The sequence below is a fragment of the Pleurodeles waltl genome, chromosome 1_2 (genome assembly GCF_031143425.1).
Source record: "Pleurodeles waltl isolate 20211129_DDA chromosome 1_2, aPleWal1.hap1.20221129, whole genome shotgun sequence".
NCBI lineage: Eukaryota > Metazoa > Chordata > Amphibia > Caudata > Salamandridae > Pleurodeles > Pleurodeles waltl.
This window is the reverse complement of record NC_090437.1, coordinates 184,433,287-184,449,147: the sequence shown is the minus strand read 5'-3', so window position 1 is coordinate 184,449,147 and position 15,861 is coordinate 184,433,287. Positions and strand designations below refer to the sequence as shown.

The 15,861-nt window shown below is 44.9% G+C and overlaps 1 long non-coding RNA gene across 2 annotated transcripts in view; it reads left to right on the top strand.

Moving 5' to 3' along the window:
• The window catches only part of LOC138299349 (uncharacterized), a 110,817-nt gene that overhangs the window by 72,798 nt on the left and 22,158 nt on the right, over window positions 1–15,861 (top strand). Inside the window, exon 1 of one of the 2 annotated variants that reach the window (XR_011204742.1) lies at window positions 2,781–2,871. The exons of the other annotated variant lie outside the window; for it this stretch is intronic. This is a non-coding gene — a long non-coding RNA (uncharacterized lncRNA). Of the gene's footprint in view, window positions 1–2,780; window positions 2,872–15,861 lie in introns of those variants that run through there. 2 annotated transcript variants of the gene reach the window in all.

Below are 15,861 nucleotides of genomic sequence, written 5' to 3'. Positions count from 1 at the left end.
TGATCCTTTTGTCCACGGGGAGCCAGTGAAGGTTTCTCAGGTGGTGGGAGATGTGGCTGTGGCGGGGTACGTTGAGGATCAGCCGGGTGGAGGCGTTTTGGATACGTTGGAGGCGTAGTAGGTCTTTTGCTGGGATGCCTGTATAGAGTGCGTTGCCGTAGTCCAGCCTGCTGCTGACGAGGGCCTGTGTCACTGTTCTTCTTGTTTCTGTCGGGATCCACTTGTAGATTCTGCGGAGCATGCGGTGTGTGTTGTAGCAGGAGGAGGAAACTGCGTTGACCTGTTTAGACAAGGTGAGGGAGGAGTCGAGGATGAAGCCCAGGTTGCGAGCGTGGTCGGATGGTGTCGGCGGGGTTCCTAGTGGGGTGGGCCACCAGGAGTCGTCCCAGGCGGAGGGAGTGGGTCCGAGGATGAGGTCCTCCATCTTGTCCGAGTTCAGTTTCAGACGGTTGCTTCTCATCCAATCGGCGATAGATTTCATTCCTTCGTGGAGGTTGGTTTTAGCGGTCTTTGGTGAGTGAGAGGATAAGCTGGGTGTCGTCGGCGTAGGTGAGGATGTTGAGGTTGTGTTGTCGGGCCACTTGAGCGCGGGGGGCCATGTAGATGTTGAACAGCGTCGGGCTGAGGGATGAGCCTTGGGGATGCCGCAGATGATGTCAGTGGCTTCGGAGCGGAAGGGGGGGGACTCTCTGGGTTCTTCCGGAGAGGAATGAGACGATCCAGTCGAGGGCTTTACCTTGAATTCCGGTTTCGTGGAGGCGTGATTTCAGGGTGCGGTGGCAGACTGTGTCGAAGGCGGCAGATAGGTCCAGGAGGATGAGGGCTGATGTTTCGACGTTGTCCATTTGGCGTCTGATGTCGTCTGTGGCGGCGAGAAGGGTGGTTTTGGTGCTGTGGTTTCATCTGAAGCCGGCCTGGGAGGGGTCTAGGATGCTGTTGTCTTCAAGGTGGATGGTTAGTTGTTTGTTGATGATTTTTTCAATCACCTTTGCTGGGAAAGGGAGCAGGGAGATGGGTCGGAAGTTCTTGAGGTCGTTGGGGTCTGCTTTGGGCTTCTTGAGGAGGGCACGGATTTCGGCGTGTTTCCATTTTTCAGGGAATGTCGCTGTTTCGAAGGAGATGTTGATGACCTTCCGTAGTTGGGGGGCGATGGTCGAGTCAGCTTTGTTGTATACGTGGTGAGGGCAGGGGTCTGACGGAGATCCTGAGTGGATGGAGTTCATGATCTTGCGTGCCTCTGTGTCGTTCACGTTGGTCCAGGAGGTCAGGTGGTTTGCACAGGTTGAGTGTTCGGGGGGGGGTCTGGCGTGGGAGTGGCGTTAAAGCTGTCGTGGATGTCGGTGATCTTCCGGTGGAAGAAGGTGGACAGTGCGTTGCAGAGTTCTTGGGATGAAGGGATGTCATTGATGTTGGCACTGGGGTTGGAGAGTTCTTTCAAGATGCTGAAGGTAATCACCAAGAACACATCTCCTTTGATCTCATGTCATCCCCCAACCATACTATCATTTTAGGAATTCCGTGGTTCATAAGACATAATCCTTATGTAAATTGGGAAACCCAGACTATTTCCTTGTCCTCACAGTTTTGTCATGAGAACTGCTTTGCTTCAGACACATATTGGTCACCTAAGAGATTGATGCCTACTGAAATTACTACCGGATGTTCCATCAATACAGTCCAAGGAGTCCCTGATCACTATCTAGAATTTCAAGATGTGTTTCAAAAACCATCCAGACCTGTGTTACCCCCACATCGAGATTACGATTGTACTATCCCCTTGGAACCTGGAACTATCGTTCCCTTTGGGAGGATGTATTCACTCACAGAACCCAAAAGGAAAGTTCTAAAGGAGTATCTGGAAGAAAACTTACATAGCGGTCTTATTGTACCATCGTCCTCTCCGGCAGGGGCTCCCCTCTTTTTTGTACCCAAGAAGACGAAGGATCTTCGTCCCTGCCTGGATTTTCGAGGCCTAAATAAGATAACTATAAAAGACCGTTATCCTTTGCCCCTCATCAAGGATATATTAGAGGCAGTCAGAGGGGCTCAACGATTTACCAAACTGGATCTACGGGGAGCCTTCCACGTTTTACGTATTAAAGAAGGAGATGAGTGGAAGACAGCTTTCAGGACCCCATTTGGTCACTATGAGTACAGAGTTATGCCTTTTGGTCTCACTAATGCCCCCTCCATTTTCCAAAGATTTATGGACTCTGTGTTTTCTGATCTTTTGAACCAAACGGTTGTCATCTACTTAGATAATATCCTTATTTATTCTAGACGTCCTGAACTGCATTCCTCTCACGTGAAACAAGTCCTCCAAAGACTCCGGGAACATCAACTGTCTTGTAAACCAGAAAAGTGTGAGTTTGACAAGACTGAAGTCAAATATCTGGGTTATCATCTAAGTCCCACTGGCATAGCTATGGACCAAGAAAAGTGTCAGACTTTGGCGTGATCATATCTCTAAGCATAGTATCTCTCCTACCAAACGTCCTTGCCACACACTTTGTTCTACTAAAAAACATTCTTCTCCTTATTCATGTGGAAGAATGCATTTGTTTAACAAGAGTGCTCGGTGGTGGTTAAATTGCTCAAATCCACGATGTCTATGTTGATGGAACTATAATTCCCAGCATCCTTCTGGAGTATTCATGATTAAGGGTGTAGTTCTTTCTGGAATATTCATGATTGAGGGGGTGGTTCTGCTACAAAAACCGACCACACCCAGGTTCCTGTGCTTACTATTTTGGACCTTGCCTGGGTTGGATTTAGTTTTGCAGTTCCTGCCTGGATTTTGCCCTTTTGATCCGCTGCCGTGTAATAGAGGGCCTCTGGAATTCCTAGAAGCGAGTGGACGGACTCGCTGTGGTGAGAGTGTTTACTCTTAAGGAACATTTCTTGTTTAAAAAACTGAACCGAAGCCGAGTGTTTCATATTTAGCAACATTGTTTGTTTTGAAGACAGAACCGAAGCCGAGTGTTTCATATTTAGTAACATTGTTTATTTTAAAGACGGAACCGAAGCTGAGCGTTTAATATTTGGTAACATTGTTTGTTTTAAGGAAATGAATCGAAGTCGACTATTTAATCTTCAGTAACATTGTTTAGTTAAAATCTGAACCGAAGCCGAGTGTTTGACCTTTAGCAACATTGCTTGTTAGAATAACCGAAGCTTTGTGTTATTTTATTTAGTTCAGATATGCCCTGGGGATTAGTTGTTATTATACGTTCGTTCTTGTGCAACATATTTTTTTGAAAGGATTCTTTTAGGTAAAACGAAGCGCGTTCATTTTCAGACTTCAAAGATTGTTCCAACAGAATTGAATTGTGTTATTCTTGAATGTTTGAACAGACACGTTTTAAGTATACAAAAGATAAGACACATTTGCACGCGTGCGCTCATTTAAAAAAAAAAAAAGACTTCTTTTTTTAATTCTTTGTTTGTTTTAAGAAAAGAATCAATACACGCGCGCGTTCAATTTGGAAAGATTTAATATTAGAATTCACTGTGTTCTCAAGAAGAAAGATTCACATGTGCTTATACTGAGTTGAAAAGTTATAGTTTTAAATTCACTGTGCAATCTTGGACAAAAAGATGTTAACTAAAAGAGATTGTAGATTTTACATTATATTTTAATTATTAGATAATCATATATGAAGGATACTTATATTTCTTCTTAGATAGTATCTTGTGAATATATTATTGAATATTTGCATATTACTTTCCTTATAATAAATATTGGATAAGTGTTTAAATGTCCTTGTAGTTGTTTTCTTTGCATGTCTAAAACAATTTTCCTTTTTAGATTGTCTTTCATGCTGATCTTCTTTTTCCCTTTTGAGTATGATATTTGAAGTGTTATTTGTCAACAATAAATCATAACAGAACAAAGACACAAATCCTGAGGAATCTGACTCTGACAAAAAGGTACAAGCCATCCTAGATTGGCCTTCTCCTTCTTCTATTAAGGAAACACAATGTTTTCTAGGATTGGCTAATTTTTATCTGCAGTTTATCTTAGACTTTCAAAACAAACCAGCCTCATAACTCAAACATTAAAGAAGGAGAATTTAAAGAAAGGCTTTGTTTGGACTAGGGCAGCTGAAATAGCTTTTCAAGGTCTAAAGAAGGCTTTCACTCAAGCTCCTATATTGAGACACCCAGATACCAACAAACCATGTATTGTTATTACAGATTCTTCCGAAAGAGCCATCGGAGCTGCCTTACTCCAACAACAAGAAGATGACAGTCTTGAACATCCTGTTTTCTATTTGTCCCATGTACTCTCTGCATCGGAACAACAGTACTCTGTACTAGAAAGAGAGTTATTAGCTCTGAAAACAGCTTGCCTAGAGTGGAGGCAGTTTCTTATGGGTCCGTGGTCTTTGGGAGATTCCTCCTCAGCTGAACAGGTAACACCTAATTAAGCTGTAAGTTGTTCGAGCTCAAACTCATAAAAAGTAAAAGACTTCCCCTATTTGGTGTTCCGTTTCTCTAAACAACTATGGCTAATACCATAGACATTCCTGCAAATGCTAGACATGCACTTACACAACATTTATTAGCGCATGGCCTTACAGACGAGGGTGGGGATGTTACTCTGATAATAGAAGCAACTGAAGCATACCAAACAGAAACATTTTACTGTTGGGTCACCTTTCCTGAGGTTGACCAAAGAACGCACACATTTCACACATATGAAGTTGCGAACGTACCTGTACGGTACGAAGCATACCAGTATCATGAAATATCACTCACATATCAAGAGCATCAGGACTGGTTTGAAGGCGCCCTACCACATGTCCTACGAAGAGTGAGGTTAGGTCCCTTAAGTAATGAGGGACCTACCTGGCCTATGTTCGGCACATATACATCTCACAAAGACATACAGAATATGCCGATATCAGATTTACGAGTTTTATATAATGAATTAGTGGCATTATACAGACGATTGGTTCAGTTCGTAATGCGAACATTGAACACAACACCAGCGCGCCCAGCACCGCCAGTAGCTGGTGGTTATCAATTGACTACTGGGATTAATCCACAAACAATACATACTATCATGGGTAAAGTGCCCACGGAACGGGAAAAAATACTGTTCTGGATAGCCCAGAAAACTAATCAGTTGGAAGCTGTGTTTCCCCATACGGACCACAGGAAAAACATAGATTGCTCACAATGTGCTTGCTGTTTGGGATGGTTCCCTCGGTGGATGACTGTGCCACATGGGGTACGGTCTTCGCTGCCGTTTATAATACCACACATGGTACCCTGACACTTGCCAATTTACCGGAAGTGTTAAAACAAATACAGAATGAGCATGGGGCTGCACCAGCCCTGGATCTGGGGATGAAGTTAATGCGGAACTTTGACGCCATATCCTCAATCATACTGAGTAATATTAAAGGGGAAGCGGTAGCACTGGCAATTCGCCAGCGTCTCCGGGAAACTCCAAACCAGGAACAGGAGAGACAGCTACCGAAAATAATTTCCGATACCTATACTATTATAGGACGGGATAGTTTGGGAGCCAAACCTAAAAAATTGGAGTTACAAAATACCACCCATAAGGAGGGTACGAAGCAGGCACAAGAGGGCTCTAAAAAGCGCTGGGACAAACAAAAAGATTTCAAAGAAAGAAGAAATAAGAGAGCTGATTCTCCACACCCGGAGAACTCCGAAAGGAGGTATAATCTCAGAAACAGGGAGCAAATTAGAACTCCAGACAGATATACTGATTCACGTCCCTCTCGTTCCTTTCAGGACGCACCGGATAGACGTAGTGAGAGAGGGGGCCGTAAAGATCGACGTCCAGAATACGTGAAAGAAAAGAAAGACTCACCACAGTCTACCATTAAAGAAGAAGAAAAGACTCCTCAGCAAAAGCCACAGTTTAAAAAGAAGAAGGTGGCAGCACTGACAGTTAAAATGCCAGTAGTATTGAGAACACTGTTGAGGAACAAGAGGTGGGCAGTGACTCTGTTGGACAGCGCGGCAGAGGTCACGATATGTCGCCGGAGTCTGAAAGATCATCTGGATGCAACAGCAACTAGCGATTACATCACGGTTGAAACAGCGGATGGCCACGTTCTTCCCCCCTGACAGGGCTTATGATTTAACCATTCAGATAGAGGGAGATGTGAAAGCACTATTAGTGTAATATTTTGGGATGAACTTACTAGTGATATCCTATTGGCCGAGAGAGACTGGCCACCTGAACACGTCCGCAAGCTCCCGCATGAGGAAGATGTCATTTTGACTTCTTTCTCCGATCTTGTTCCGGAAGCAGCAAAAGAAGCTTATGCTGCTGAATGGGCTTTAGCGCAGGCACCTGCACTATACCGTAATCATGTAGGTTGGGCCAAGGAGTCTCCTTGTCATATTATTCCCGTTAGGTCTACACCCCAACCGCAGCCACAATACCCTGTTAAACATGAAGCAAAAGCTCCAGTGAAGGAGATACTATCACAACTTGAGTACCAGGGAGCAATTGAGCCCTGTACGTCTGCGATAAATAATCCATTATTCCCCGTTGCAAAGCCAGATCATTCATGTAGAATAGTGGTTGATTATCAACACTTAAATAGTCATACACGCACATATGCTATACAAAACTCACACAGCACAGCACTGATAAACAATATAGTGCGTAAAAAATATAAAACTACATTGGATATATCTAATGGATTTTTCTGCCAGAATTTAGCATATGAAAGTAGGGACCTAAGTGCATTTTCATTTGGCTCTAAGAAATGCTTTTGTCGTTTGCCTCAAGGCTATAAAAATAGCCCAGGTCTGTTTTCAGCCCGTGTAACATCAATTTTGCACGAGATTGATTCCGATGCATTGTCCTATGTGGATGATATCTATCTCACTGACAACGCCCTCGACATTCATCTTGCGAGGGTCGATCGGATAATTTTTGGATTTGCAGACCTCGGTTATAAATTTAATTTTAAGAAAAGCAAGATAGCCTTTCTTAGTGTGTTGCTCCTGGGATATGAGCTATCAAACGAAGGGAAGAGCCTGGCCCGCACTTTCTAGAAAAGTGTGCTCAACTACAGCCTCCAAACACACTTAAGAAATTACAGTCATTACTGGGTTTCTTCAATTTTGGCAGAACATACATTCCAGATTATGCAGAACGCCTCAAGCCACTTTATGACTTAATTCAGCCCACTTTTTCTAGCAGACGATGGACGATTGAACACACACACATCCTTAGAGATATGCAACGGGACATGCTAGAAGCTAAACACTTACACACACGTGACAATAAAACAAATTTGGTCATCAGAATAATTGCTGGTGCCCTTGGATTTACTTATGTCACCTTTAATGAGGATGACACAGTGTCGATAACATATAAATCACATTTATATTCAAATGCTGAACAATGTTTTGCACCTACAGAAAAGATTCTGACAGCAGTTCAGATGGCCGTCATAAAAGAGAGGCTACTTGCCCAGGGGAAGCGCATTATTGTTGTCTCCCCTGTGCCGGCCTTAGAGGCTGTCACTAAAACGAGCGTTCCAGACGCTAAGGCATTACATCCACGCTGGATTCTATGGGCAACGTCTCTGACCACCACTGATGTCGATTATGTATTCGATCCAAGACTTCAGACACAAGAATTTCTCCAGTATGAACAGGAGTACCCCGCTCCTCTAAATATCTTGCCATTAGACAGTTATAATACTATCATTTATACTGACGGATCAGCACAACCGGCTGTAGGTACTAAACATCAATACTCTGCAGCTTGCGCAGCCATGTGCGGAGTGATGGAAGATGGAGTTTTCCACCCTCGCAATACCTACACGCAGACCTTAGGGGACTGCACAGCCCAGTTGGCTGAGCTTAAAGCTCTTATTCTAGCGCTTGAACATACTGAGACAGGAAGCCAGACTTTGATAGTCTGTGATTCATATTACTGCGTCCAGTCATACAATGAATATCTAAATCATTGGAAGCTGAACGGGTTTAGGGATTCTAAAGGGAACACCATTAAACACAAAATATTGTGGGGAAGGGTGGCTGATCTAAAGGATAAGCTACCATGTGTCCATGAAGTTCATGCATTAGGACACCAACGTGTAGGAATACACGTTGCCGGTAACACGTTGGCTGATGAAGCGGCCAAAGCATCAGTAGCTACGGCTTCTGTGGCTGCAGTGACTCGTTCTCGGACGAGGTTGGATAATGAAATACTGATTGCCGTTAAAGCTTCGGCTGCAGGCAAGACCCTTCCGAAAGGATACCCTACAAACTATACTTACCATATCAGTGCACAGAATGTTGCTCATACAACGATTCCTGGGGTTGGAGATCGAGTGATCCCCAATGAAGACCAGAGATTAGAGCTGATTACAGCCGCATATGAGGGTGTCGCTTCTGCACATGCTGGTATACAGGCCATGATAACAATTATACAGCAACGATACTGGTGGCCTGGTCTATGCAGACAAACTAAGCAGTGTGTCCTTTGCTGTGACATTTGCAATCAGATTAAGGGCTCTAATATCAAACGCCCTCCGCAGACATCCCTCTTAGTGTCAGATAAGCCACTTCAGTGTGTGTACCTAGACCATTTTGGTCCCTCACAGCCTGATGGTGCATACAAATACATTTTAGTGGCTGTGGATTCCTGTTCTAGATTCCTGTGGGTATGGCCACAGCGGTCGGCTGACACCCGGACTGTTATAAAAGATTTGCTGATCTTTATCGGTACATATGTGGTTGCAGCATTCCATTCAGACCAGGTCCCTGCATTTGCCTCTAAAGCATTCAGGGACACCATGGGGACGATGGGTGTTGTACTCCATTACTCCTCACCATACCATCCCGAGGGAAATTCGGTCGTGGAGAGGCGGAATCGTGATCTAAAGCAGTCCTTAACAGCTTGAGTATTAGGTTCAGGCCGTAGTTGGTTACACCACCTATATGGGGTCCAGAGAGCACTGAATAATCTGCCAAGACGGTCCTTGGGGGGACGCTCTCCATATGAGGTTCTCTTTGGGATACCTATGTATGTCCCAGATCTTGATGCCCCTGGTATGGTGGCAGCAGAAACACCATTTGACATAAAAGAACGTCTCACTGTTTTACAGAAGCTTCAACAATTTTGTGATGATAAATCATCTGCAAGTGCTGCCACCTTAGGAATAAGGGAATTGGCGAAAACTTCGACCTGTCTGGATTCCTAACGTTGGGGATCTGGTTTGTGAGAAGGTCGCTGTAAAGAAGGAGTTGGGTCCATCATACAGAGCACCTGTACCAGTCTTGGGAATAAAAGGCACCAGGACTGTCCTCTTACCACCACTGTCTGGTTCTAAATCGAACAGATTCATCTCCATTGATGACATCAAATTACACCATGTGGCCGATCCTTCACAGTAGACCAGGAGGTCCCTTGGGTGGTTCCCGATCACCTCGCACTACCCAACAGGACATCCATCTACATAGTAGGATGAACATCACTACTGACTATGCAACTATGTCGACTGCTGTTCCAGACACTTCCTCGACCATGGGGAGGGCGGAAAATGAGCTTTTGTTTGTTCCGGTCACATCTTCAGTGACCACCCCGCTTCAAGATTTGGCTGTGTTTTACACGAACACTTCCACGACTAATGACGTTGTCTATCAAGAGCCTCCACTGGCGGTGGATCAGCATGTGCCGGCTCCTGTGTTTGCAGAGACTACCTCTGGCTATTTTGTTGACATTGATGATTTTTCTTCGGATTCATCCTCTACAGTGATTGACAACATTTCAAAAAGTAGTAAGCTGTATTGGTGGCTTAAGAAGAACTATTTGATCTACCCATCGAACTATTTATGGTTCTGTTTGACATTTATCGCATTATTTTTATGGATTGGTTTTGTGACTGTTTTCTTTTTGCTTATAAATGGTCACTATATTCCTGATCGCTCCTCAGTGGAGCCTGTTGATGAAATTTTAACACCACATCATTCTTCACATAAGGTCCGTAGAGATTTGTCCCCTGTAAATATTACAGCAATACCAGTTACTGATGGGATTGTGTGGGACAAAGTTCCATTCGATATATACGGGCCTACAGAGATTATTCAAATACCATACGTGTTCAAAATTTCAATGTCTGATGTTATTACACCTAATGTTGTCTCTGATGATTGGGATGTCCAAACAGTTGATTCCATGCTAACTGAAATGAAGGACTATTCTGCTTTTGAAAGTGTTGATGTATATGATTATACAATGAATTATGGGGAAATGTTCTGCTATAACAATTGGGGACATCACTACGTACACCGTGCCACTAGATATAGGCTTCTCTTGAACTACACACAGTGGGAACACTGTTCGACACCACAGGTGGGGAGTCCAAAGTATTATCGCGATAAATTTACATACTTTTTTGGGCATGATACCAAAAAAAGCAGTCGTATTATTTTAAAATACCTCCGGCACAAATTGGGAAGATACAAAACTGATTTATTCAGATCCTTTTGTTTCACGGCTCTCGATTGAGGGTTACGAATATTGGAAGAGCACTATTGACTTAAAAAGTGTATGGGGAACACAAGATTGGCAGATACAGGGTAGGGAAGCTTTGTTTCGAGCATGCCTGATTCCTGTGCAAATTATTTTCTTAAATGATACTATTGAGCAGACATCTTGTCTGGGGTTAGCAAAAATTAGAGATCTAAATACGCCCAGTATCCCTACTCTGGCAAAATTTAAAGATTGGCAACACTTCCTTAATGTCACAGAGGATAGGCTAGATGCAATGGTTAAGGCTGGTACCTATAATTCTTCACTTTCCAGTCCCGGCGGGTGGTTGGTATGGCCCACCGACACTAATGAGTGTCAAAGGCATTTCTTGAACTCTTCAGGGTTTTTTTTTCAATAAACAGGCCTGACCCTCGCTTTATATCAGGTCAACATACAGGTATAGTTACAACATAGAGTGTGGGTAAGCTGTGCCAGCAATGGGTGCAAACAAACATGATAACAGCGGTTAAGAAACACCTGAACACTCTTTCTGACAGTATAGACTTACAGGATTTTCTGCTGGGTCCTAGAAAACGGTGCTCGAAACATTTTTTATATGCTATGTACAATGACATTTGGAAACTTTCCTAGATAGAGGCTGCTGTGCGTTTAAGGCAACTAGATAAGGAAAATTTGGAGGAAACATTAGCTGTTGTCGACAGTGGCATGAACACGCTGTCCAACAGAATTTATTCACTATCGAATATAGTGTCTTCTGCTATTGATATCACTCAGACTGACTTGTCCCGGTTATATCATGGGCAAACACAGCTAAGTTCCATCATGCAGCTGGATTGGACATTGCAGACACTGAAAAGTGGCCACATTCCATGGAGATATATTAATGGGAGTGAATTCTTCACTGCTTTTAATTTTTCCAGGGAACAAGAGACAATGGCTAAAAGGGAGGCTACTTTCACTCTGCTTCAAGTAGAGAAATTAGATAAGTTGCCCTTCACGGTAGCTGAGAGTCCTTCAACTATCTGACTCCTACACGGCATTATCAATTTACCGATTCCAACCTTTCATTTCTCGAGCTGCCTGAAACATCTTGCAGTGGGACAATATGAGCAGCTACGAGATAGCTTTATTAAGGAAGAGTGGGAGTTGCCCTTTGATTATAGATGTCTGAACGGTGAAAGAGAGGTCTTTCTTAGTGGCAGCGAATGTGAGACTGCTGTTCGTCATTCTATGATATGCAAACAGGTGTCTCTTCACAGTCTTTGCAATGCGGGGGTCGCAAATTTGGCCTGTTTTCTAAGGGGTACTCCCGTCCCCTTGATTCGTCCAGTGTTTCATGTACTTTCCAATGGAAGTTATGTGGTACTGAACGATCAAAGATGTTGCGGCATGCGACCTGGAATTGCCTACGCAATCTCAGTCACGAAGGTCGTTACGTGTTACGTGTTGTGAACATGTTTTGTTTCCCCCCACACGAGAGATAAAAGTATCTGACATGTGGCCCCACATAGATACTATTAATGTGAATTATGACAAGCTGAGTAGGCTAAAGGCGCTGTTGTTTCAGAAACAGGTCGCCTTGACATCCGCAAAAGAGACGTATGCTCTCCAGATTGCAAGATCATCAGCCGAGATACAATCCCTTTTAAATACCAATTTCCCCAAACACTTTGGAGAGCTGGTATCCAGAATATTCAATGCTTCAAGCACCACTGGGATTGTTCATTTCTTTAAGGCTGTCGGGTCTGGTTTCGTGTCCATCTTCCAGACTGTCTTCTGAGTCATCCCGTCAGCCATCCATTCTCTCTTTTCAAGTGTGTTTGGTGGCTTTCCAATTATTTTGGCTTTAATTGGCGGACTACTACTGCTATTTCTTCTGATTCGCAGTGGTTGTTTCTTTCCAGCAACACAGAGCAATGGAGCTGCTACAGCCAACTCCACTGTGCCGTGAGCGCATGGTTCGGATCTTCGGTGCACCTTTGCTGGTGGAACTGGAGCTTGACTGGTCGTTGTCATTTCGGCCACTTCTCTGGTGTGTACAACCAGTCTTCCGCTGCATATGGTGTCTCTTTGAACATCTGCCTATGGTCTGTCTTGCTGTTGCACCAACATCTCCCGTGGACCACGAACTGCTGATGTCCCCGATGAGGGTTCATACACGGTCATGCCCCTTGAGACTGAGGTTGCTCCGCGAGGCCACCTATGAGCCTTCCGTTGTGAGATCTACCATGGATGAGGACACTGCAACGAGTAACGATACACCAGGAAATACGGCTCACTTCTGCTCTGTGGATCCGCTTGTCCGCCCAGCACTAGACTTAACTTCGGACGATGTTGACTCATTTTTGAGATCCTTGACTGGTGACTTTGATGACATTCTTCAAGATCATGCGTATAACACATAATTTGATGAATTGACTTGCCATTTCCCGATTCCAAACTATACAATTAAATTGACATTTGCTGTTGCACGCTGTACTTGCCATAGTTGACATTAACATCTCTGTATGTATTTTTAAAGAGATTTGTTTTAACATATTTTTTAACACATGCAAATGCTTTTTGGGCTGATTTTAGCATTTAGCTTTTAGTTCAGGAGCAATTTTTTAGCATTTGGGTTCCTGTACCTTCATCGTACCTGTTACGGCAATGGGGAGGGTGTAGTGAATCCTAGTTCGTTTTAATGGGATAGCAGGAGTTAGCTTAGCCTCTAGCTTGTAGACTCGTGCCCCGTCACCTAGTGACTTTTAACCTACTTAGCTTGCTCTGTCTTAGCCCATTTAATTATTTATTTCTTCTAAGATGGCTGCCTTGTTTATAGTTAGGCCACTTGTTATGAGTTACATTATCAGTGTCACCGCGCCAAGACGTCAAGGTCAAGCACCAAAGACAAGCAAACAGTAGGTGTTCACACTTAGTGATTTTCCCTCTCTATACCTTCGAGGGATTGTTGATATTAATTGCCGTCCCAAGCATGCCTGTTATCTATTGTTTAGGAATACACTTACGTCAGGGGACCTTGTAGATCTGTATAAATACATCACACTTTAGACAGATAATCAGAGGGTATCACCACCATCGCTGATACCGATGTTGCAGTCGTCTTGACGCTGACCCAGTCTTCGTGTCCCTACGGAGTTTGAGATAGAGACCTCATTCCAAGGTAACGAGGGTTGGGGGCTCCTCTCATGGACATGGCTTTGGCAGATTAGGTTTAGCAAACCCAGCTCTCCTTTAGGTAGGAGGTTAGGCCTATTCACAATAGGGTAATAGGGCATATTCCATCTTATATATCTCTTTCATGTATTGCAAAATGGTGGGGGTCTTCATAACAATGACTCTCTTCTTCACAATACTGTTACTTGCTATATTCATTATCCTAATCATTGCAGTTCATGCAACTTATCGCAAATTGCAGTTATGTTAAATAAAAACTATTATAACTTCACTGCATCTGTGTTATTGCCTTTGTTTGTATGAGACATAATATATCTGTGAGAAAAGGGTAATCTCCGTTTAACCACGACATTCCCTGAGATATCTTATTTTGAGTCCATGCGTAAACGACTGCCATAAATCACCTTTTACTATAGTGTTTCTGGTGAGGTGCTGCTAGTGAGCCGGTAAGGTTGGGACAACAGTTGCGACTTGTTGTAGGAAAGACTCAGTCGCCTACAAACAAAAGTACTGTCATCCTTAAACCAGCAGTCTTGCTCAGAGGAAGAGTCCAAACTACAACAGTAGGGTGCACTATACCACAGGTGAGGGCATATGTGCATGAGCACTATGCCCCCACAGTGTCTAAGCAAAACCTTAGACATTGTAAGTGTAGGGTAGCCATAACAGTATATGGTCTGGGAGTCCGTCAAACACGAACACCACAGTTCCATAATGGCTACACTGACATCTGGGAACTTTGGTATCAAACTTCTCAGCACAATAAATGCACACTGATGGCAGTGTGCATTGTAACATGCACCCAGAGGGCATCTTAGAGATGCCCCCTGAATACCAACCTGACTTCTAGTGTGGGGCTGACCAGTTTCTACCATCCTGCCAAAACCAGATGAGTTGCTGACCACATGGGGAGAGTGCCTTTGTCATTCTGTGGCCAGGAACAATGCCTGTACTGGGTGGAGGGGCTTCACACCTCCCCCTGCAGGAACTGTAACACCTGGCGATGAGCCTCAAAGGCTCACCCCCTTTGTTACAGAGCCCCAGGGCATCCCAGCTAGTGGAGATGCCTGACCATCTGGCCACTGCCCTCACTTCTGCCGGCAAGGCTGGAGGAGATAATTAGGAAAACAAGGAGGAGTCACCTACCAGTCAGGACAGCCTCTAAGGTGCCCTGAGCTGAGGTGACCCCTGCCTTTAGAAATCCTCCATCTTAGTTTTGGAGGATTCCCCCAATAGGATTAGGGATGTGTCCCCCCTCCCCACAGGGAAGAGGCGAAAAGAGGGTGTAGCCACCCTCCAGGACAGCAGCCATTGGCTACTGCCCTCCCAGACCTAAACACCCCCCTAAATTTAGTATTAAGGGGCACCCCAAAACCCCGGAAATCAGATTCCTGCAACCTGAACTACAAAGAAGGACTGCTGACCTACAAGCCTGCAGAGACGACGGACGACAACAACTGCTTTGGCCCCAGCCCTACCTGCCTGTCTCCAGAGTCGAAAACCTGCAACTAGTGACGCATCCAACAGGGACCAGCGACCTCTGAAGCCTCAGAGGACTGCCTTGACCCCCAGGACCAAGAAACTCCTGTGAGCAGTGGTTCTGCTCATTGACAGCTATATCTTTGCAACAAAGAAGCAACTTCCAAAGAACTCACTCTTCCCGCCGGAAGCGTGAGACGTCACATTCTGCACCCGACGCCTGTGGCTCAAGATCCAGAGAATAAACACTACAGGGAGGACTCCCCTGTGACTTCGACCACGTGAGAAGCCTGAGATGACCACCCTGAACCCCCACAGCGACGCCTGCAGAGAGAATCCAGAGGCTCCCCCTGGCCGCGACTGCCTGTAACAAGGGACCTGACGCCTGGACCAAGCACTGCACCCGCAGCCCCCAGGCCCTTAAAGAACCGAACCTCAGTGCAAGAGTGACCCCCAGGCTACCCTCTGCCTAGCCCAGGTGGTGGCTGTCCCGAGAAGCCCCCCTGTGCCTTCCTGCACCGCTAGAGTGACCCCCGGATCCCTCCATTGTTTCCTATCTAAAACCCGACGCCTGCTTTGCACACTGCACTCGGCCGCCCCTGTGCCGCTGAGGGTGTGTTTTGTGTGCCTACTTGTGTCCCCCCCAGTGCTTCACCAAACCCCCCTGGTCTGCCCCCTGAGGACACAGGTACTTACCTGCT